The sequence below is a fragment of the Manduca sexta genome, chromosome 3 (genome assembly GCF_014839805.1).
Source record: "Manduca sexta isolate Smith_Timp_Sample1 chromosome 3, JHU_Msex_v1.0, whole genome shotgun sequence".
NCBI classification, from domain to species: domain Eukaryota; kingdom Metazoa; phylum Arthropoda; class Insecta; order Lepidoptera; family Sphingidae; genus Manduca; species Manduca sexta.
The window spans coordinates 9089043-9115159 of NC_051117.1; the positions used below are offsets into that span (position 1 = coordinate 9089043).

General features: G+C 35.8%; 1 protein-coding gene across 3 annotated transcripts in view; it reads right to left on the reverse strand.

Annotated features, from left to right (window-relative positions):
* LOC115449641 (muscle calcium channel subunit alpha-1) overlaps window positions 1-23116 on the reverse strand; it is a 94246-nt gene extending 71130 nt beyond the window's left edge. For all 3 annotated transcript variants that reach the window (XR_005112447.1, XM_037439385.1, XM_037439389.1), the window contains exon 1: window positions 22855-23116. The gene's annotated coding sequence lies outside the window, so the exon portion shown is untranslated. The remainder of the gene's footprint in view (window positions 1-22854) is intronic.
* Window positions 23117-26117: the final 3001 nt, after the last annotated feature.

The following is a 26117-nucleotide window of genomic DNA, read 5'->3' on the forward strand; positions in this document are numbered from 1 at the left end:
TATTGGGATAAGCTATATGAAATTTTACTGTTAGGAGGATATATTTTATATCCGTGTGAATAGCGACCACCGTACACAAGGTGTTAAAACTCGCCATAGAGGTCCACGTAAGCGTGTCGCGTTCTGGGAACAGCCTGTGTATATCCGGTTCAAAAGGCCGGCATAATTGTGTCGACTGCCAAAGGGTAATCATCTCTCATCAGTCGACATGCTATTGGACTCTACTCCTTACCAACAAGTGCAGTGAGGTCACTTTGCTGTGTTCGTACAAAAAATAGCCTTTTGCCCCCACCTATTCCCCCCATTCCTTTCCCACTGGAGATGTGGCTATCCAATAGTCGAATGAACTAAAAAGGTTTCCTAAAGAGTGGGCATTTCGAAATCTTACACAATTTTTGTCGTCCAACTTATCAACTACGCACCACACACACACTAGTAAGTTTACAGTCACCCGTCCAATGGTAAAATTACTTAGAAATTTATAAGTATTAGCAAGTCACTGTAATTTCAACAATCTTCAGGTAATTCTTACTGAATCGATCATCGATGACGTAGATAGATTACGTAATATTGAAATTAGGTTTAAGAGTTGTTTGACCTCTCGAGCTTAAGAAATAGCACGTCATGGAACATTAGTGCGGAATTTATTCGCAAATCAAGACAACAGTATAGAAACGATATATTTGTTTTGTATCATTGCTAATACATCTATCTATAGTTATTATAAATGCGTAAGTAACTGTGTCTGTTTGTGTTACATTCACGGTTCAATCACTGTACCGATTTTGATGAAATTTGCTGTGGAGATAGTTTAAAACCCTTGGGAGGACTTGGGCAATTTTATTCCGGAGAAATTTAATATAGATTCTCTTTGTTGACGTAGCCGTGAGTCAAGCATCTGGCAAAAGTAAGGCAAATTCTTTCTGTAATATGATAGAAACAGTATCATGATTCTTGATCAGAATCGAAAGGGGTGATATCATAACTAATACTAATTAACTTAATACACGAACATCGCAAAGAAATCCAATATTATCGTTTACCACCCCTTATAATTCTTGGTCTAACTACATTTCGAATGAAGAGATGTCAAGTGAAAACGAATTCGCTCACTACAAGTTGTTGTTTACAGCCCCGAGATGGTTTCCCGGCGATAATTGCTTGCGTTGTCAGAACTTTTTTCATTTACCCTCTTTAGTTTTAAAGTTGTGAATGTTGTGCCTCATAGCGAAGGTCAATGTAGTAGTAGATTCTTCTAAGTATGGTCGACAAGCAGACGGTAGCCTAGTTGGAAGTGAAACGGACTGCTGAGATAGATGACCGCAGGTTCAAGACCCAACACGCACCTGACTTTTCTAAAGTTATGTGGTTTAACGGCGAAAAAGAACATCGTGAAGAAACCTGCATACCTGAGAAGTTCTCTATAGGAATTTTGAGGGTGTGTGAAGTCTGCTAATCCGCACTAGGCACAGCGTGGACTAAGGCCTCATCCCTCTCAGTAGTAGGATAGGTAGGCTTGTGCCCAACAGTGGGATAGTTTATTTCTTTAATGAAACCAGATTCTGAAGGCTAGTTTCACAATGTTCAAGTAAACGCTATCCACCAGTTAAAGTAAGTTAATGCTGAATGCACTCTTTAGTTTACATTCATTTTGGACCTAGACTTTTATATTTAGTCTCTCATCTTATAGTAGACGATTATCGTTTACTCTGACATTATAAAAGAGGTCCTAAATATATTTTTACGGCACGGTAAACTGATCCTCCTACACCTGATGGTTAGTGAAGTGGGGTCCAATAGAATGTCGACTGACGAGAGATGATTACCCCTCAACAATTGATACAGTAATGCTGGCCTGTTGGAGCCGGATATACACAGGCTGATCCCGGAACGCGACACTTACGTGGGCCACTATGGCGGATTCTCACCTTGTGTACGAAAGTAGCTATCCGGGCGGATATAAAATATATCCTACCACCTACTTATATTATGGCGCAATGTAATTTCATAATGAGAAATATGATGGGCATTATGTTACTGCGCAATAGTTGTTAATTGTTGCACGATAAATACGTCAGATATGACAGCGACGAGTTGTTAATATTTTGTTGTCCTTAAGCACCGCACAAAGCTGCAAACTGATGTCGATAAGCACTATAAAAACTGCGGCAAATAATATCCCTTTCGTAATTAAAATGACTACAAAATGTACCGTTACTTCAACAAATGTCTGAACGGATACCAAATGATTAGTTGACAGTCATGTTAACAATTACTAACCTATTTTTGATAAATATTTTATTAAAATTTTATTTGTTAAGCTGTGATGCTTATCACATCGAAAACGCATTCTCTATATATTATGAACACGCACCAATATTTCATTGGCTTTGTTGTTTCGGAACAAAAGTGCAGTCTAAAACTTTGTCAAAGCCTGTCTAGCAACCAGCGTGACGTTTCTAAGCCTCAGCACGCGGCTACAAAGCAAGCGGTTGGCTAAAGGGTTAGACATTTAAAAATCTAGCAAAATGACGTTCAGTCAGCTACAAAAATAGCTAAACAATTTCAACAATTCAAATCGCTTGTATACTTTTTTTTTCTTTACTGAATTTAAAGTAAATACATTTTAGTTTAAAAAGGATTAACCTCATTTCAAACTCGGTTTTGACCGTAGCTTCGTCCGCGTGATGAAGTTTTTTCGGTGTAAATATTTTTCCAGAATAAAAAAGAAGAATAGCATAATGTTGCTTCCTATTAGTAAAATAATTTTAAAAATCAGTTCACTAGTTTCATAGATTAGCCCCTACAAACCTACAAACAAACAAACTTTCCTACACTGTAATATTAGTACAGATAAAAAAATAATTTTAATGTTAATTGTTTTGCATAGCAAGAAATAAAAAATATAATCAAATGTCTTGATTTCTTAAACAAGAAGAAAGTAGGAACAAAGTAATTTCAACACAACTTCGCCATTTGGCTTCTATCAGTCCGCGTGCCAGTTTTTTAAATGATTATAACCGAACTTCATTTGATCTAGATTTCCAGGACAATAAGTAAACTTCGAGAACTAGACCAAGCTTTTAAGGAATACATAGTGCTTAAGTAAGAGACCTAAATATTAAACTTACGACACTGACATTTGACTTTTAATACCCTTGGAAAAAGATTCAAGGTCATTTAATAAGGTGTAGGGCAAACTATAATCTAGCGTCATAAGGCGAAGAAATTACCCCTAGATCTGATGATAAGAATAGTCTGCTTCTATTTATTCCTTCCCCACTTTAATGCAGGGTTAAATTTTTACGGGGATGGCGAAGTAGCCCACGTAGTGCTGTATATATCCGGTTCCAACAGGCCGGCATAATTATGTCGACTGGCGAGGGATAATCATCTCTCATCTGTTGCCATTCTATTTGATCCCACTCCACATACCATTAGGTACATTAGGATAACTTCGTATAGAGCTTTTTGTATGTAACATGCACATACAAAAAGCTCTATATAATGTACTTAATATACTTTATATAGCTTTCGTTTATAAATTGCGTAAACATTTCTCCCCGGGATCGAACCCCGGAATCTCACTTATCAGGGCGATCAGTTGCGTCATCGGTATCACAAAGAATGAGTACATAAGCCACATTTTATCTAGAGTGGATGTATACTATCGAAGGCGGCATCGCGTTGTTGAGCACGGATGCATCAGGCGGGGACATACGGGGGCGTAATTGAGGCGGGAAAGCGACGCTCTTGTAATAAATATTTAAGAATTTCAGTATCCACTTCGCCCTGTAGTAATGGGCTAGTAATCAATACGTTAATTAATAACTTATGTGTCTTGAGAAGCAGATAAAATTGTATACATATTACATATATGCCTTGAAGGGGTCACTGCATGATTTCAGCGAAATCGGCTTATTCCGTGTAAGCATAACAGAGATACTTTAATATCTTTATAAAATTAGTATCATTTTTAACTTTATGACTTTAATCCAAGATGTATTCAAGTAATCAAAACAACAATAATATATTGTTTCTTTGTATCATGTACTGTATTTTATACCTCAAACTGATTTTGAAAAGAGCAACACCAGAGTTTCTTGTCCGTCATTCTCTGGTGAGAACTGCTTTCGCAACTGGTGAATTAATATTATCAAAACCGTGAATTAAACCTAGTTTATCAATTATACGAAACGCACATTTTAAAGACAAAACAAAATCCCATGTGTTTCCATGACCGGGTTACAGCGTCCGCGAATGTATACGTCTCTTTATTGCACTTTTTATGCAAACCAGTGACGGTCGGTGACGTCTGTCGCTTATTGTTAATGACATTTGCGTCAGCTGGGGTTGGTGTTAGTGGGGTTAAATTAGAATGGATTAAACATGCCTTACTGTTAAGTAAATGCGAGTAGTAAAGAGATTACACGAAGAGTGTGTATTGAGAATAAATTTGACACAAAGTTAGACCATTTCTTAGAGTAATGACTTTTATATCTGGGAAGATTTTCGCGCGGATGGAGCCGTGTGTTAACGTAGTATCTATATTATATAAAAATATATGTATATGTAATTTCCTATGGACTTCAAAACTGCTAAAACGATTTTAATATGTTTTTAGATAATCTTCAAATTAGGCTCGCGGGTAATCATGCGAAGTTTGGTAATTATCGCACCACTAAGTCATCTTGATATAGATTACAATAATTAGTGCTACTTATACGCAGTAGGGGTAGGTAGCTAGTTACAAATTATTCAGTTTGCAAACATTGGTTTGTTTGGATCCAAGTATTAGAATTTTTTCTCTAGACGATAGATTCCCAATGTGGTCCAGGTGGACCTCCAGTGGTCCACAGGAAACTTGACGGTGGTTACATTGGTGTGATCAAAAAATGGGGATCCACAATTCGTAAGCGGGCTTCCATGAAAATTTATTTGGTTTGATAGTAAAGTACTTAAATGTTGGCTTGACTTCACCTGTCAATGTAGGCAGATAACATTGATAGGAGTCGCAAAGTAGTAAAGTCGCTTTCTCTATGAAACTTAAAAACGCAATCAGCAAAATTTGGAAAAGGATCTATGAGAGAAAAATGTTTGGGAACCTCTACTCTAGACTATACTATATATAGAGTAAATCTACAAGTTACATATCAATTAAAACCGCATCCGAGTTAGTTTTATGCACGTGTTTATTTAACTGTCCGATTAGTCAGTCGACCTTCGTGTGTGACGCAATAGGTTCGATTCCGACGGTACATATATTTGTGGCAATGCAAATATTTGTCTGGAGTCTGGGTTTCAGACCTAGCGTCTGGTAAATGGAGTTTTCATCTAGTATACAAGAAAAAACAAATTGATACTTCCTTAATATAGTGATAGTTCGTATGTTTGTGCGTGCAATGGAACGACGCAATACCATGATATCCTTCCTACTATTATATGTGATTTAAAGATGTTCCGATGTTTGTTAAAAAAACCGGCCAAGTGCGAGTCGGACTCGCGCACCGAGGGTTCCGTACAAACGTGTATGTATAATATAAGTAAAAGTTCACCCACCACGACAATCGAGCCATAGTTATGGTATTTTTATTGTAGAATGAAATCCATAACATTACAATATGGAAGGTATTTGAAGTACGGAAACCTAATAAACGCAGAAAATGCTGGATTGGATAAAATTTGCCGCTCTAATATTTCATTCTAGATTAAAACATACACTGCTTTTGCAAAGAAAAAGTACAGATACGATTTTTATCGAGATAGTTTTAGTCACGGACAAATCCCCGAACAGAACCTAGTTTTTAAGTGACTTCATAGAAAGTTATTCTCATCGAAATTGATACATTTTTAAGCTGGAAACCACGCTGCAGTCATATTTATAGCTAAACTATGGTTGCTCGATAAGATAGTACCACGTCTCACAGCAAAACTAAAAGGTACAGTGAACCATAAAAAATAAACAAACAATATGAAAATTATAAAATGCACAGACTCTATCAACTAACTGTTGATGATTAATTTAGTTCAAGGTACTATCAGTGGAGTATTTCACTGTCCACGATACCTTGAGAAATAAATGTCCAAAGAGTACAGCTTGCAATCTCTTTCAAATAACATTTCTTGCTCATTGACTGATGGCATAAAAAAACGAATGATATTAACTAAAACAAACTCTTACCCAAGAGTTTTTTGAATGACGGTACTAGCTTGCCGTTCGCCTGATGGTAAGCGATACAACTGCCCATAACACTACGTACTCTATCCAATTACAATAATCCTTAAGATACTTAGAATGTAGGGGAAAATAATATGCAAAGTACTGTTGTGCAAGCACGCAACATGTTGCGCGTCAAATGTTGTATACGACTCATTAGCATACCGTATGCCTAGCGCTCTCGCGATGCAACTTCGGGGTCAATATTTGAATTGCTGATTGCGCCAAAAATTTCGAGACGGGCGTCGTAGCAATAAGTGTTTGAGTATCTGTTAATGCATATTTACGAACAAGGCCTATCTGCTTGAAATTATACTCTGTCCAGGTGTGAAAAGTACATGAAAATCCATTTTAGTTTCCGAGATGTGCGCTAACAAAAAACTGCTAGAAATTTATTCTAAAAACTAGCTTCCGCTCGCAGCTTCGCCCGCGTGGATTTCGGACTTCAAAAATGGAGGAGGTGCTCAATTTGTCGGGATGTTTTTTTAAGTATGGTGGTATGCAGGTGGTTCGATTGTCCTGTTAGTGTCTGATGATGGGATCCTGGTGAAATCGAAGGAAGCTTATAGCATGATTCAGTATTCACGCGTGATGGCTTATTATTAGCGTATTTCATGTATAACTTTGGTGTTTCTATACCGATTTCTATGATTCTTTTTTATGGAAAAATTAATAATGTTAACTTTTTAATTAGGGATGACTGAGAGTGTTATAAACGTAAGAGTAGACAAATATAATGAGAAAGTTTCGAACTGCTAAGCTATCGGGAGTTACACGTGTTATTGTGAGTCAACCATAAAAGATAGACATATGCTGTCGTGGGATATTTTTTACATAATTTTAAGGAGAACATTTCCGTCATACATGATTTCTGTGTAGCTTTAACCATTAAGGTTGCACACGCGACGGAAGCTTAAAAATGGAGTAACTTCTCCCGTTTTCCCAACATTTTCCTTCACTGCTCTGCTCCTATTAATTGTAGCGTAATGAAAAGTATACTATAACCAGCACAGGAGTATGACAAATAATTGTACCAAGTTTCGTTAAAATCCGTCGAGTAGTTTTTGTTTCTATAACGGTTATACAGACAGACAGACAGACAGACAGACAGACAGACAGACAGACAGACAGACAGACAGACAGACAGACAGAAAGACAGACAGACAGACAGACAAAAATTTTACTAATTGCATTTTTGGCATCAGTATCGATCCCTAATCACCCCCTGATAATTATTTTGGAAATATATTTCATGTACAGAATTGACCTCTCTACAGATTTATTATAAGTATAGATAAGTATAGATAGATATAGATGATGTTAAATCATGCCTTTTTTTTCCTTTCAATGAACAAACACCGGGGTCTGCTGTTCTTTAAATATATAGTTATAGTGGAATAAATAAGAATGGACTGGCTCAATACAGTAAGAAGTAACACAGTATGAGAGAAGGATACTCAGGGATATCCAGCAGTGTGACCCTACAGCGCGTAAGTAATGACAATGATAATGAAGAATATTGATTCTCCAAGAAGTTTGTTTTTGTATCGGATCCCGCAGTAACCCTGGGGGAAACCTGCGAATGAGATACTGGAATCCCCCAGCTTAGCGGCTGCAGAGCCCTAGAGGATATATGGGAGGGGATAGCTGGAATGGAAGTGTGAGGGAAGAGAAATATCTTGGAAAGTGCGAAGGGGAGAAGAAAGGGAAATGTTCGCGAACCCTCAAAGGCCGCAATGTGAATTGACAACCATGAGATATACACACTTAACTGAATGCTTAGGGTCCTGACACATGTCCCCCGTGCATGGGCGTGTATTCGGTGTTGCAAAAAAGCGTTGACGTTAGGCAAGCAGTCGTAATTAAGATTCCTGCAACTTGTGTAATAAAGTTGCGTTGACCCCACATTGCTATAGGCTGGTTTTGGAAGAATAGAATTCCATAGCAAATTAGAGCCGCGGAAGAAGTTACTATCACAAAATTTTACCCCAGAGCGGCAGTATTTTAAGTGCCTGTTTTACAACTTCTGAGTAAATGCTACTCATCTCATAAAAGTATAAGCCGACCAAATACAAAAGTCACTTTAATCTACACTCCCAAATAATTGGTCAAAATGATTACTATCTACAGTAGCTGTTTAATATTAAATGGTAATTGTTAACTGATACTTGTGAAACAGATCCATTGTCTTTCTACTAATATTTGACTTACTATTACAATTGTATCATAAAAACCTGAGTAAATTACACTCTGTAATGATGATGTTATTAATTATTTACGACGAATCGTCGCTGGATTAATGATATACTGTGAAACTTGGTGGTTTAACGTTCAATTCTCGATGGAAGAAATAGTCTGGGAGTGGAATTAGTTTGTATGTCGATACTCTATATGGAAGTTTGCTTGGCAAAGCGCTTTTCTACTAATTAGGACTCTTCCTAGTGCTTACGTCTTTATGAGTATCGTGATCCTATGTTAGTCGTATTGATAGAGGTAAGGAATATCTGTATTATGGTTGAAAATAATCACATATTTTACAAATACACATAATACATTTGTCTCCAAAGGGGTAGGCAGAGGTGCAACCTGGACATCCACTTTTCGCCTATGTGTACGTCCGTGATATGATAGGGGGCGATCCTAGTTGCAAATTATTGTAATAAAAAGAATTACAATACGTAAATGCTCTCACTATTAGAGGAGGCCCATGCCCAACAGTAGGACAGTAAGTATAAGTATACGAAATCAAATTCATTTTTCAAGAAGTCTTGTTCTTCTTATACCAGGGCTTTTATACTTGTTCCCATATTTATGAGTACTAATACCACCTAAATGATTTATTTAGTCACAGAATACAGAAGAGCAAACAACAATGAATAGAGAGGTGTTTAGAACGAATTGTGTTTATATCAAATCATAGAAAATTTGACTAATTTTGTACGTGTGCAATTTTATTGACATTGTTCTAAAGAATTTGTTTATCGTTATATTATGTTTATTGAAGTGTCATTTAAAATAGCGAAGTCTACTAAAATCCGTTCAGCACTACGATGAGTTGAGAATAAATAAAAAATAGTATTGACTCTACAAACGTAGGTATTATTTTGGGGAATGTATGATATAGCGAAACGATATATGATAGAGATCAAATTCCTATAAAATTTGATAGAATTAAACATTTTCAACGTATTCACAAACAGTAAGTCGTATATAAACAGGATGATAAGGATTCCCACTGCATTTACAGGATATTTACACAAAATATACTTCTCTACTTCAATGCACCTTAAAAATATGTTAAAAGGTAGATACAAAATATTAAAAAACCTCGCAGCAGTTCTGTTAAAATATTTACGTGCATAATATATTGTTTTGTTTAAGTATCGTTGTATTTATAACATCTTTATTTATTTAAGAACAGTGCGCTGAGCGTTGTGAGCTAACAGATTTAATATCAAACCGCCATATGGCTTTATTAAAACGGTTCGAAACTAATATTTACATACAAAATTATCGAAATTAATTGAGTGTATAAAGTTGTTAATTGGTATTAATATTTAAAAAAATATATAAAATAATTTTCGACTTACAGAATCCTTGAGCGACACTACGTTTCACTCATCACTAGCACATTCACTGGCGTTACTGAAGCACACTTCACGCACGACATGAACATCATTCGTGATAGTCAACACACGGGGGGTTCGGCACGCGTCGCCATTTTCGATTTTACACGCCTTGATTTTTTTTTATTGTTATTTTTTATTTTTTTGCGAGCGGCGGAGTGTCGGTCGGACTGGGCACGGCGGTTGCGCGCGCAACCCGCTCTCACTTCGCTCGGATGCGCGCCGATACGCAGCCAACTTCTCGCGGGTGGTATGACCCCATTTTCTTCGGTGCAAAGGTATTATTCGAAATGGCAAACAATTGCACCCATGCATTTTCATTATAATGTAATTATTGTGATATTTTATGAAGATGTTAGACAGTGTAGGTTGGTTTGAGGTTTCGTCTAAATATAGGTCACGGTGGGGTAACATTACCATGCCAATAAGATGCGAGTAAACAGATATATATCGGTTATTACGGCACGAATATCTGTTATGGTGTTTATAACTTATTTATTTGTACATCATCAGTTAGGTAGGCGTATGAGTTGGCATTGCAAACATCAGCATACTCAAGACAAAATATTTAGTACGGAATTTGCTTTGTTTGATGTCTTGTTATCTATTTGGGTAAATGTTTCATAAGATAACACAAAATAGTTTAAGCTTACGCTTTTATACCTAGAGGTAGGCAGAGACGTGACTACTCCTCTTGTTTCGCTGGTCTAACATCCGATCCATAACATGATAGGTAACAAATCGCCTTATTTGCCAGAAAATTTCCATCTCAAATATTAGATTAATATTATTTCGAATCTAAAAATACACTATCTTTAGTTGGAAATTAAACTGGAAATATAAGTAAGTTTACACTGTCGATTGTATTAGCGTTGATTATTTTATTGATTATAGCATGATTGTTAGGACTCATTAAACTAAAATCTTAACCATCTTTAAATAGGAATAGTAAATTGATGTCTAGGGTCTATTGAAGAATGAGCCTTGTTCAAAATATCGGACTAACCGGAAATATTAATTCCTTTTTCCAGCTCAATAGCTGGAGTTTACTATTCCTTTCTCTACTTACTAGCCGCTTTTAACAGACGAACAAACTGCTCACCTAACGGTTAGTGGCACGTCTGCCTTTATACCAACGCAGACTGAAACTAAGCAAGTTAGTTTATCTTAGCTAGTATGAGAAAATTGCACATAATATAGCCAATATTACTTAGTACTTAGTATTAGCAACGGGTGCATATAACCAGATTCTTGCCGGCTTTCGTCTCTTATGTGAAATCTTATTATCATTAGTACGACTTGAAGACCGCATTTCTGCATATTAGTATTAAAAATTTTACCCTTCGCCAGAGTTAGTTACTAAATTGCCTGAAACAAATTTATATTCCCCTAACACAATTTCTGAACATATAAAGACCACTTTAAAAATATAGGTCGCATACAACTATCTAACTCAATAGTGAATCGCGATGAGGCTCTACGCAGTAGCAGCGTAGCCGCGTAGTAACGTGCTACGGTCGGCTACGAGACCCCTGGGCATTCGTAGAGCCGCCCGTACTACGGCGTTTCGTGACTAATTAATAAAAAAATAATAAGGAATTTTTAACTGTTGAATGTAATGTATTTATAATTAATTACGTGTTTTGAAATGGATAACATTTTAAATTGTTTTAATTATTGTAACACAATCTAATTATGTTTTAATAATAATAATATTCTTGATTTACATAAACTTACTTTATGGTTTAAACCTACTATAATTAAGGTTCTTTTTAAAACATTTCTAGCACAAATACTATGAATAGGAAGTTTTATTTAAGCCAATGAACTCATAGTAGGTGCAATTCTAGATAACATGACCTTCAATCAATGGTTGGAGTTCGATTCCCGACGGAAGCAAGATATCCCAATCTATGTACATTAATCATTTGTTAGAGGAAAAAAATCATAGAATATTATAGGTTTATTAAAAAAAACTGAAATGAAACTTTGTAGGATATTATATAAATAGCCAATTAGGAAATGGGAAGTCGCAGATTCGATTCTTGTAAATATTTAGTTAGATCAGGTGTTGGGATGTTTGAATATATTATATGTATAAAATACAATGCTATGAGGTTTTTGTTTAGCAGTGGAGTTCCTTTCGCTAATGATGATAATGAAAATACTATTATATAAAGGTAAAAAAAAATATATCCTGAACCCTCTAATAAAAACTACTGCTACGATTATGAAAATTATTTCAGTAACTAGAAGTCACATATTGATTTCTTATATTTACGCGAATTTTAACCATTAAAATTAAACTATTTTTCGGATTTTATCGCGGTTTTATAATTTAAAACCGACTTTTAAGACTTTGTGGATGACCAACACCTCAGTCCTCCCCGTGACCACGAAGGCTGCAAAGTCTTCAAAACGTCGGGGAAAAGTAAAACAATAGAGAGAGAGAGAAATAGTTTGATTTTAATAGAAGCCACATAATCCTTAAGTCTTATAGTAATTATTTTATATGCGGACTTAGCAGTAGACAAAAGCTAGGATATATAATTAATAGCAAACAATAATATCAACCAAGAGCATCCAATTTTCGTTGTGTGTCCGTCCTATGATGTGATAGGGGGTGAGCATATCACCATATCGGGCGCAAATTCTGGCGAAAATAGTGTGCCTTGGTTCCATCTCTGCTTACCCCTTCGGTGTTAAAAACGTGATGTATTTGTCACATCAACATTTTAATAAATTCTTAACTACAATCAAATCTTTCACTTAAATGCAATTGATATAATAAGCTGTCGATTGCTTTTATTGTGCTGGAACAGTCAATACAGCGTGATTGGGTTCTGTTAGTACTTCCTACGCCTGTAAATAGAGGTCCTATGCCAAGATTCAATTAGGCTTTCTACTGCACGTGGAAAAGAATTTAATTTTCTGCAAAGGAGTATTATAATTTTATTATTTCCTTAATTTTATTATCATTAATTGTGAAAGTGTTTGTTGAAAATCTCCACAGATTGCCACATAACTAGACGTTGATATGAATTAACATACAATAGGCTTATCCTGAAACACAACTCTGTACACTATTGCTCGGTGGCAAAAATAGACTGTCATACCACACTCTACCTACACGATTTCTTGCACAAGAGTGTATACCTACCGGTAGAGAGTGAAATACTTCAAAAGAAAAGTTGACACAAAATGTAGGTACTAATACTAATTATAATTAGATTTTTTACTATGCTATAAATATTAATTATTTATTTATTAATATAATTAATTTTAATAGTTAGCTCATATTTAAATTAAACTATTTTACGACTTTTATCGCGGTTTTAATATTTTACTTTTCTCCCGACGTTTCGAAGACTTTACGAAGTTGTATATTTATAAAATGTAGATAGATATTGTAAATTGTAACTCTGACTTTGCGGATGAACAACACCTCAGTCCCCCCCCCCCGTGACCATGATGGCTGCAAAGTCTTCGAAACGTCGGGACAAAGTAAAATATTAAAATCCGTAAAATAGTTTAATTTAAATGTCTAACATTCACGTAAACATAAGAAATCATTATAGTTTGCTCATATATTACAAAAGGGAAGCCGATAGGAATCCGCTTACGATCCTTCGCCACTGATATCTACAGCTTGAGACAAGACTTCGCTAATCAGCGTTGTTCATTTGAGTAGCTGACAGCACCTTCGTCAAAGGCAGCGAGCGGCTTCGTGTACAAAACCCCTGTATTATTCAGCGACAATAAACAGCCGCTGACAAGCGCGACAGTGGTTTCTTTGTGCGGCCACTAGAACAGAGTTTGGGATCATAAAACTTCAATTTACAAAGCGTATGTTTATATAAAGAATAGACTTATTAAGAAGGTTACCAAGAGTACAAGTGGGTGCCCTGGTTGCGCCTTTGCATACCCCTGGGAATAAATGCGTGATGTGTGTATGTTTATTAGCCAAGATGACCCTTTTAAAACGTTATTGGACATAAAATAAGTTGCTAAACAGGGGCACTCGGATAGATGAACCGGTTCTAGTTAGCACGTTACCGGCCATATTTTATTACTTAGCCGACTTAAAAAAAAGGTGGTTATCAATTCGACGTGTATTTTTAACCGACTTCAATAAAAAGGAGGAGGTTATCAATTCGACGTGATTTTTTTTTGTATGTTTATTACCTCAGAACTCGCTCATTTATGAACCGATTTGGAAAATTCTTTTTTTATTCGAAAGAATTTCTCTCTAGATTGGTCCCATACATTTTTTTCCAAGATCGCTTCGGTAGTTTGGTTTTAAAATTAAAAAAACTAGAATAATTATGTCGTCCAAGAAAACGAAATCGCGAATTTAGCTTTCCTGTGACGTATTTAGTTATGTTTTTGCATTGAGTTTGGTTGACTGTACGTCTCATATACTTATACATACAGCATAACATCTTTTCCCCGTGTCAGGGGTAGGCAGAGGCGTAACATTTCATCGCGATAGTCGTACTGTGTGTGAAACATATCAATTGTGTTTTTGGGTTGGGTTTAGTTGACTAAAATTATTTTTATTTAGATGTTTGTTACCTCAGATCTCGGTAATTTAAGAACCTATTTGGAAAATTCTTTTCTATAAATACTGCAACGTTAACCATTAAAGACTCATATTTTTCGCAATGGAATCCGACATGACATATACTTAAGTACTAATAGGCATGAATGCAATCTGCAAATGTCAGCATAAAAATATTTTTGTGAGGGTATTTGTCACACATTTTGTTAAAAAAAACACAGCGTTGACAGACTGGGGCAGCTGGTCGTTGACAGTCATACTAGTCGGTTGGTTGGTAAAATATTTATGTAAGTGTTTCTGAAAGTGTGATATTTCTTATTATTTTAATCAAAGTCACTTCAGTATCCGAACACAAATTAAAATAATGATAATTAGATTTTACATGACTGCCTCGGTGGCGTAGTTGTATTGCATGTCCGGTACAATAGCGCTTTGAGGTCCTGGGTTCGAATCCCGGGTCGGGCAAAATGATATTTGGGTTTTTCTGCTCAGTATCAGCCCGGAGTCTGAAATTTGCGCCCGATATGGCGATAGGCTCGCCCCGTATCACATCATGGAACGGAACATACTTGGCGAAAAGTGGGTGCCCTAGTTGCGCCTCTGCATACCCCTTCGGGGATAAATGCGTGATGTTATTTATGTAGATTTTACATGAATTACGAAAGGAAAGCCGGTAGGAATTTTACATGAACTCTTCGCCACTGTTCGCCATCCCTGACCTAAACAGCGAGTGTCTCGCGTTTGTAATAGCCCCAAGCACCGCCTTTCAGATAATGTCGGGCAGGCGTCGCGCGGCCGGCAACTTTGTTCCCTTTCAATTTGTACGTGAAGCGAAATCCATTGTTTGTATTTGATATTGTTGAATTATATTGCTTCATCGGTCTTGCGAATTTTGATTGGATGTTGGATTTTGATTCCTTGGTGAGAAAACTTAAAAAAAATATTAGTCACGCTGGGGAATATAGTGGCACTTAATGATAGGTAATATATGATAATAATTATTGAGAGGTACTTATACAACTACCGATATATAGGGCTAGTGGCAAAATAAAAAAAGAGTAACATAATTTGTTTTTATTTTTATTTTATTTTAATATAATTTAACCAAAGATGCAAGCTCGAACTAGGAGGTAAGAGGAGAAGATTTATATATTTAATAAAATTATGAAGGACTCGTCGTGCTACTCAAAAGTGAAGATAAATAGGTCCTAACTTAGCAAAACTACCAGTTTTTCACTAGCTACCAAAGAGATGACTATGAGTAATTAGGTGTTGCTTGCGGCTTCGCCCACCTGACAAGTCTTTCTTGCTACAACTCCCAAAATAATTGTAACGATACAAACCGCCATCTTTAAGACACCAGCGCCATCTACACGTTAAATAAAAATTACCACGGAAGCGAACGACCGAGATAAAAGGTAGCCTTTATGTTAATCGAGGATATTGTCTATCCTTGTGCCAAATTTCATCCAAATGCATTTAGCTGTTGCAAAGTGATATTGGGTTTTAGTTGCACCTCTGCCTATCCCACGGTGATAAAGGCGTGATTTTTGTGTTTACATCATTTTAATTCAAATACTGATATACCATATTCGAAAATCATGAGCCGATGATTTGTTCCGACATATTTATATCCAGTGCCGGATTTATATTTTTTATGAGTGTTAGCCCCATGTAGGTAGTTTTATGTCTGTATGTATGTTTGTAGGTTTCTAAAATGCTTAGTAATTTTCCATTTGTTTGTATTATGGAAGGCACTAAAGTTAAATAAACGAATGATTAATTAAATCGACTGAGCGTCCTCTGAAATCTGCCGCGTATAGGCCGCGGCTTATACGACCTATTTACAAATGCTGGACTGTTTATATCGAATCCATAAATATGACCTAAACACATGTGCGTTTAGTAATCGTTTTTTTATCAAATCCGTCGGGTTTTCGCGGAAAATATGACTTCAGTTTACCATCACACGCTGAGTCACAGCTTGTTTTCTAATAATATCTTTTTTCGTATATTTTTACTTGTTTACAGATTTTATTAAACTTTAACACTTAAAAACAAATAAATTAATGTTTACTTTTAGGTGCATTACGTTAATTTTATAACAGATTGTATGATAGGACGTAAATAGAAAAATGTATACTATTAAATAACGGAAGCGGCGATAGCCTAATTGGGTGTGGAACGGACTGCCAAGACGAATGTCAGCAGGTTCAAATCACAAGGGCACACACTTCTGACTTTTCTAAAACCATGTGTGTATGCTTTGTGAATTTATCATTCCCTTTAACGGTGAAGGAAAACATCGTGAGGAAACCTGCACATCTGAGAAGTTCTCTATAGAAATTTCGAAGGTGTGTGATGTCTACCAATCCGCACTAGGCCAGCGTGGTGGACTAAGGCCTAATCCCTCTCAGTGGTAGAGGAGGCCCGTGCTCAGCAGTGGGCAAGTATATAATACAGGGCTGATATTATTATTATATTAAATAACGGGTATTAATAAAGAATGTTATCCTTGGTGGCGCAGTTGTATTGCGTACCTGTACACCCTCGTGAGGTCCTAGTCAGACAACATATTATCGGGTTTTTTACTCAATATTAGCCGGGAGTATGAAATTTGTGCCCGATATCGCGATAGGCTCGCCCTTTATCACATTATGGGACGAAACACAGGTGAAATTGTGTACTTTAGCTGCCTCTACCTGCCCTTTCGGAGATAAAGGTGTAATGAGTGTGTGTTAAATGAAGATGTCTTGAAAACTTAGGTCAGCCTAAAAACATCTCCGGAATTACTCAGTAAGCTACAAATCTCTACACTCCTATACTATTATATTAGATATTAATACCCAATTAAATTCTAACAACTTTCAACCTGAACACATTTACACGCGTTGGCAGAAATATATTAGCGATTTCAGCCAAAAAACAAATTGATCTCTGCAGCAACACGGAACTGTAGTGATAAATGTACTCTAAATATACACGCAAGGTGTGCGAGATGTCTTTGACCCAAGTTATTCCGAGATGGCCCACATAAACATATGGTTGAGTCTGGTAAAATGTGCAGTTATAAAGATTTTTATTCTGCATGCTTTAGTCGTTACACGGAAAATTATTTTTATTGTTTTCATTCATTCAAATTTGTTTATAAGCAGTTTAGAGATATTAAATATAGTTAGTATATTAAGAGAGTTAAAAAAAATCAAAGTAATCTGTTCGTGTAATGATTATGTTTTTTTTGTGTGGAATAAATTTTATTATAATTATGTATTTAAGTATAAAACATTTTAATGTCTTCCAATATAGTAATTTTCACACTATGTTAAATAAAAGACCGAACTAAACTAGGCTATAATAATAAAGAAAACCCATTCTGAAAAGTGGGTCACTATAATATTATAATAATACTGTAATAAATATGCAAATAATTTGAATCCAAAACAGCAAATTCCGATGAAACAACTCAGTCGCAAATTTCTCAGGAATCCGGATACTACCAAACCGATTGGTCATCGCATCTCTCAGCGAAATGTCTCTCAGTCATATAATTAGCACGTCATCGATACAGCGCCATCTATATATAGAGGACCGAAACTAATTGTGAATATGCTAGTGATTATATTAAATATGTCACCTAAATAATAATATCAGCCCTGCTTTATATACTGTCCCACTGTTGAGCATGGGCTACCGCTACTAGTGAGAGGGATTTGTGCTTAGTCCACCACGCTGGCCCAGTACCGATTGGTAGACTTCACACACCCTCGAAAATCCTATAGAGAATTTCTCAGGTATGCAGGTTTCCTCACGATGTTTTCCTTCACCGTTAAAGCAAGCGATAACTCACAAATAATATAACACCTACTCTGTGATAATATCCAACCACTCCAGTAGAGGAGAAGAGTCCGTGTAACGCGAATCCTACCGTCTACCCTTTAAGTAGAATTAATGTAGAGTCTAATCATCATCAAAACGATTTGCCACCACATTTACACATATTAGTACACATCTATTGTGTTGGGTTCCCTTTTTAAAAATACACCTTTCACCGCTGCACTCTAGACCTACGTGGCTAAGGCCTTAAACCTCTCAGTAGTAGAGAAGGCCAATTTCCAGCAGTGCGTATAAAATACAAGGCTGATAATAGTACATTAATAACAGACTATTACACAATCCAGATGTGCTCCCATATATACGTCCGTTAATTAAGAGCGTCCACAAATATTGTTTCTAAGATATAGCGGGTGTTGACAGACTAAGAGAGGATTAGTAAAAAAATATCGTGCGGAAGCCTACAAAGCTAAAAATTCTCCATAAAAATTTCGAATACTCATCCGAGATTCTTCTATATGATATCCGTATACCTTAATGTCCATGAATTGTCCATAAGAATTTAGAATACCAAAGACTTCCACGATTATAAAGATCGGACATTGGGAAGATTGTCATACAGGATTTTTGCGCTCATGCGATTGTTAATCAATGTACCGTGAAATAGCAGAACACCAATTTAAAATACTTCACATTTTTCCATATCATGATATGCACGTTTTTAATGCGCTTATGTTTTCTGTAGATATGTTATTTTGTATTAATATCTAAGTATGCTGTGACATCTTGCCACACGGATACTTCAAATAAGACAAAGACTTATCACCAATTAGTATTAACTTTTAGAACACAAATTTCCTCCTGATGGCCGGTCTATATCTAATTATACTGTTTTATGTCTTTGAAAATACTCATCCAATTTCTCCAAACGATTTCCGAATACCTGCGCACCTGAAAATACTCCATAACAATTTAGAATACACACGTGAGTTCAAACAAAGTATCCTATCCCTTCAATGTATGTATTAAGCGGTACTTCGTGAATTTCACGACAAAACGCCACTACAAACCTAATAATTAACGTTGAAATCAGCCCAAATGAACACATTCCACATGAAAAATAATTGATGTTGCCGTTCCATTTGATGTGACATGTTATTTCGTCTGTTGAAGTATTTGTAAACGGCCCGCGTCCGACGGACATGACGTTGTTCGCCGACATAGTCAATGGAACTTGTGGATAGATGAAAAATAGACGCCGGTTATTATTATATTTGTAAAATTTCTTGGGTTTTAATTTTTTTATTTAATTTTAGCAATGTAGCAAGCGGCGATAGCCTAGTTGGGTGTGGAACGGACTGCAAAGACGAATGTCCGCAGGTTCAAATCCCAAGGGCACACACCTTTGACTTTTCTATAATCATGTGTGTATTCTTTGTGAATTTATCGTTCGCTTTAACGGTGAAAGAAAACATCGAGAGGAAACCTGTACATCTGAGAAGTTCTCTAAAGGAATTTCGAAAGTGTGTGAAGTCTACCAACCCGCACTAGGCCAGCGTGGTGGACTAAGGCCTAATCCCTCTCAGTAGTAGAGGAGGCCCGTGCTCAGCAGTGAGCAGGTATATAATACAGGGCTGATATTATTATTATTTATTATTATTGTAGTATTAAATCATTGTTAATGTATCTCACTATGTGACCTATAGTGTTCTGTTGGACTTAATTCTCCACGTTTGACCCACATGCATGACACAGGATCGTAAAAACGAGCTATAAATTTGTATTAATTCAATTACTAAGTGCAGTGGCTTAAAATAATTTGCCAAGTTACCGTGTTCAATAAACGATGACAATCGTCTTTTTCGATCTATCTCAAAACTGGACAAACAGAACAGCGATTTTTTTGACCCGCCCACAACACACACAAACACACTCATCACGCATTTATCCCTGAAGTGTTAATATCGAGGCCTAGTCCAAAGTCCTGATAGACCACAATCGGAACACTAAAATACTTTAATAAAAAAAAAAAACAATCCATTATGGAACTTCTAAGGTAAAGAAACCACTCACCCCGATATAATTAGGGTAAAAAAATTGCCCGAAAGAATTTTAATTAAATTGCAACATATCCTTACACGTTATAAAAAATTATAAAGAAGTAGTATAATTTGCAATTATTACTTTATAAAATATTTGACAAAAAGTCATAGTATGATTTCCATTAAAACACAAAAGAAACCTGGATGGAAGTTGCGAAGGGTGAAGTTTTTCAAAAGGTAACCCGAGGCAAAAAATTGCCTTAACATATCGCGATCAATTTAACAGAAAACAAAAACTAAGGCAGACGTAAATAAACCTAAAAAGGAAGGCGATAGGAATCAAGTTGTATGGACGCTTCGTCATATCTAGATGGTGGACCTTGTTAAGAAACGGTATTAAGTCACACTACCTTACAAATAAAACGAATACGGCGAAGTTACCATAGGCAGCCATACAAAGTAAACTTATAAAGCCTATTGTTGACGAAAATTGTTTTAAACGAAGATTTTTCGAAATAATTCTCTTGTAGTCGAGGGCTTATGTCAAAACACTGACAAGTCTTGGTTTGAAGGATATTCATACCAAGTATTGGGAAATAGAGAACATTTCAGCGCGCCATTACGTACGTAGTAGGATATCATGCACTTTAGCAATTCAAAGTTTAATTGTTTTGGCATCATTTACATCTGGGCCAAATTTTTGCTCCAAAAGTTATTATCAATTGGTTATAAGTCGCTGTCTTATTTAAAATGTCCGCATGACAAGATGTCACAGCGACCTTATACATTATTCCAAACATATTAAAAGAAAATATGCTAATATTCGCATAAAAACGTGCAAATCATGGAATAAATATGAAGTATTTTTCATTCATGTTTTAATATTTTACGGTAGATTGAGTTGCCATCGCCTGAGCCCAAAATGTTTGTATGATAATCTTCCCAATATCCGCTCTATATAATCTTAAAACTTTTGAATAATATCAGATTTTTTTCTGATTTCAGTTAGAAATAATTATCAAATTGAACTGTGGCTAGGCATGATTTCTGCCTATTTCTCTAAAATAACCCAATCAATTTCGAAGCCAATCGTAAAGTGAATCCGTCCAAAGCTTCTTATTTATAGCATTAACTGTTCCAGGCGTTATAATTAGACTTTAACCGTCGGTAACATCCGTTAGCGAATGATCCAGAGGGAGATTTCCGCATTTTTCCTAAACAGTATTCTTGGACAATTTATACGCCTCAGAAGTTAATGTTGCTGAAAACACTTCACTTATATGAAATTCACAGTGAGATCTTCACCAGTTATCAGTTTTGTGAAGTATTTATGATTTGTAATATAATATAAAACTTATAATTTATTGATAAACATGAACTCTTATATAAAACTTACAGAGACTTCAAGCGTCCTAATTCTACTAATATGTAAAATAATAATAATATCAGCCCTGTATTATATACTGTCCCACAGCTGGGTACGGGTCTCCTCTACTACTGAGAGCGATTAGGCTTTCGATTCCGCCACGCTGGCCTAGGGCAGATTGCCAAGCTTCAGATACCTTCCAATTCTTAAAAAGAACTTCTCAGGTATGCAGGTTTCCCCACGTGTTTTCCTTCACCTTTAAAGTAAGCGATAATTTACAAAGAATACATACATAACTTTAGACAATTCAGAGGTGTATGCCCTTAGATTTTGAACCTGCGGACATTTCCTTCGGCAGTCCGTTCCACACCCAACTAGGCTATCAATCCCTATGTAATATGTAAAATACATATATGTAAATAAAGTAAATTTTACCAAACAATACGTAAATGCAATACAATTTGCGTAACTAAAACAATACTAGATAAATTGAGTGCCAAAAGTTGTTAGTCGCTGAACAGGTGCGCGCCCTTACGTGCGGTGTGTACCGAGCACCGACGTATTAATATTAATTCATCGCATTTTATTAATTTAATTACTGATGATTATTTGTGTTACTTAGTGAGTATATATTTTAATACATTTTTTGTCTGTTTAGATTAAAGTGAGGTTATTTCGATGTTTGAGTTATAGAATACCTGATATTTTGATGTGATAAAAATGGTTTAAACTATGTTTTTTGTATACATAAAGCGACATATTAATATAGTACATCATTCAATATGTTCGTACGTCGCCTAAAAACGGCTAAGCAAATACCAATGCAGGTTTCACTATAATAATTTAAAAATAAGAAAATAACTCGCTTTAAAAATTCGTGGTGAATAATCACTGGCATAATTGCGAATACAGCTCATATTTAAATAACAATAAATCTGATTCTTAATAGTGATGGACAACTTAATACAATAAATATTTTTGCAAAATTTTATGTTACACCAGAGTAATTATAATAAAATGTATTTATCATAAAAATGTTTTATATAACCACTTAAATGTTTCCCAACATAAATCTTTCAAATAAAACATGTTAATATATCGCCCGATAAAAATAAATCCGCAATATATTTAATGCAAAACAGACGGACGTAAATTACTATGAATTTACATCGACATTTATGGTTTAACATAATTTATAAATAATACATTACCTAATGTTTTAAAATGCACATCTTTCACAACACAACACTTCACACGAACTTCAGGAGTATACTGCAGTCTCAAATACTGTGATTCATTATTCTCACGCAATTCCACTGGGCTTTGTCACTTTTGGAATTTTGTTTTACATACGTTATTTTAAATATTATTCGTAATGTAATAGGAATTCTATTAATAATGATTTTAAAATATCGTACGGTCGATCGGAAGTTTTCGTTAAAAATAACCGACGCGTGGCGGCGCGCGCGCAACACCGAGTGCTGCGGGGTAGTGATGGTGCGTGCGTTTGTCGATGGATGGTAAATCGACTGTCGATAACTTTATAATTGAAAATTGTTGTATTTTAGACTGGTATTAATTTCGCATGCGGTTATTCATTTTTTGGCAGTGATACATATATTAATGTTGGCTTCGCTACCACTAGCCAGGGCGAATTACCTAAAGAGCATGCTACACACTACAGGAAAATGACTGTATTCCCCTGAAAAATCATGTAATTAGGAAATATTTTTTACATTGTGCAAGTAAACCGACAGTCTAAGTGATATTGATACCCACGTTAAAATTCTTTTCGTGTTTAATTGACAACGGCAAGTCACTTGCTTGATTGTAAACTATACAAATACCTATTACCAGTAATAACATCATCAGATAATGAGGACCTGGATGGAGAATCAAGCAACCTCGCAAGGCCTCGTGCTGAAAGGAGCAGCAAGCTGGCAAGTGGCATATAGAAAAAACATTTTAATTTCATCACAACAACATAAAAACAATACTTGCAAAATTGCCGCTCATGGCTCCGCATTACTTGAGGTCGCTACAATTGGCTGAACTTTTAATGTGGTCATTACTTTTAAATGTTCAGTGTTAAGTATTATAATTAATGCCTTGGAATTACATTGGCTATCATTTTGTTTAAACCGGAAAAGGTTGCATAGTGTTACAAGAAGGCAGAAATAGACATTATGATAGTACCTACCACTCAAATTCTGGCAAACTAGAGTCCTACTATCTAGTTAACTGAACTACCACGTCACCTATGTAATGAATGAAAATAATAATAATACACGTTTATTATCAAAAGGTAAGTAATATTGACATCACTACCAGGAGATGTAGTAAAGTGTATATATTTTCGTTTTATATACTTATACACATCGTTACCTATTTAATGAATGGAAATAATTTGATGATCAAAAGATGTAATAATTATATACTATCAATTTTATACGCCGTCCTAGTAGTTCATTTGTAAAATATTCATCGATAAAATGGTTTCCCATCACTATATGCGAAAGCTCGCGCGATATCACGCCACTCAGGGCCGCGGCGTGTTCAGAACAATTTTATTCGCTGCGGTGATAACAAGTTCCACGTGGCTGGAAAATCTTACAACACGGGATGATTCGTAATATGATTCCATGGTAGTGGCGAAGCGTCCACACAACCTGATCCCTACCAGCGTCCCTCTTTAGGTTTATTTACGTTTCTTAATTTTGTTTTTCTGTAATATTGGCCGCGATGTGTTAACTAAAACAATTTTTTTGCCTCAAGTTACTTTTTGAAAAATTTCACCCTTCGCATTGATCCATACCTATTGAAAGGTGTTTGGCATTTTGTCCGCAGCTTGGTCTCATTTTGGATAGTTATTATTGGTTAAAGAATGCAGAATACTGGACCGTGGCCCTAGGTCAGATTAGTGTAAGATACAAAGATAATTAAAATGTTTTATCCGTAGAGATAGAGAACGGACTTTCCTCTACTGTTAAGAAAATGTGACCATACACCAGTGTTTTTAACACATTTTTAAACTCACGTATCGTTTCCTTATCCCAGTAAAAATTATGTGAGTTGTGGATTTAGAAGTTTAAATGCGATTAGCCTGGGATTAGATTCCAGAGCAAAGAGCAAGGGAGCCAGTCGTAAAAAATAAGCGAAATAGTTTCTGGAATATGCGTGAAGAGCAAATGCGCCAGTCTTACATTGGAGTAGGACAAGGCCAACAGAACAAGAAACGCATGCAATGGCATTACTACAGCGTAGAAGCCTACGGGCTTCTAAAGAAAGACTTATTTACATACTACGGTATGTAAATAAGTCTTTACCTATATAGATATGCAAAATTCGATTTTCTAATTTTATCACGGTTTTTTATATTACAGTTTCTCCTGTTTCGAAGACTGCAGCCTTCATGGTCACGGGGAGACAGAGGAGCTGGTTGTTCATGTCTAAGAAGTTTTTTATATTATACTTTCTCTCGATGTTTCGCAGACTGCACCCTTCATTATCACGGGGGGACTGAGGTGTTGGTCATCCATGTCCAATGTTGCTAGCGACTTTTTATCTAGGAAATAAACAGTGGGACTTTGATTATCGGAAACAAATCCGGAGTAACACCTAGCATGAATGGGCGTAGCTATAGTAATTTACCAGAGGGACCAAACAAAAAAAAAAAATTGTGCTTACACGAAGATTTGAATATCTTGGTCGTTTTTAAAAAGGTTAGCAGTAGGCTGCCTCAAAATTCTTTGGGTAGGCACAACGAAACTCTGGGATGAGCACTGACCACCCGGCTTTGCTTTTATATACGCTATATATATCTAGCTATCATAGGTTAGCGAGAATTTTATTATGACTAATATTAAATTGTTTTAGAAGAGATTTCCAACGATATTGTTATATCGTATTTTACTTTCCTTAACCCGGAGTTCTCGCGTCATAAACAACGGATTGTTTTCATAGAAAAATCTAACGCAACCGCAACGATTCGCCGAAACTCGAAAACGCATTAGAATTTTTCCTAGAATATTAACTTGATTGTTTGTGTTACGTAAGAGCGTGGTGTGAAAGCTAATAAGATCTTGAGTGCAATTTGAATGCATCAAGACTTCTGTGACTTGATTTATTTATTTATTTGCTTTTTATATACCGAAGTAAATCGGCGGACTTAATGAAAAAGAAACGTAGGATATATATATCGATGGAAAAAAGCATTCTTTTCTTGTCAATCTTAGGGTGGTACAAAGAAATAGTATAGTTAAAGAAAAGTAAGGTAGATATGGGTTTGTGTAGATGCATCACGATAAGTTAATATTTAAAGATACAAATAAACATAAAAGTAAATAAGGCAATCTATATATCGACGCTTGAAAGCATAAACGCTGTAACCCTGAAAGTATGAACTTTACACCAGAGCCAAAAAGCTTTTGAAATTTTTGAAAAAAAATCATAACTCGTGAACCGTTACACCTAC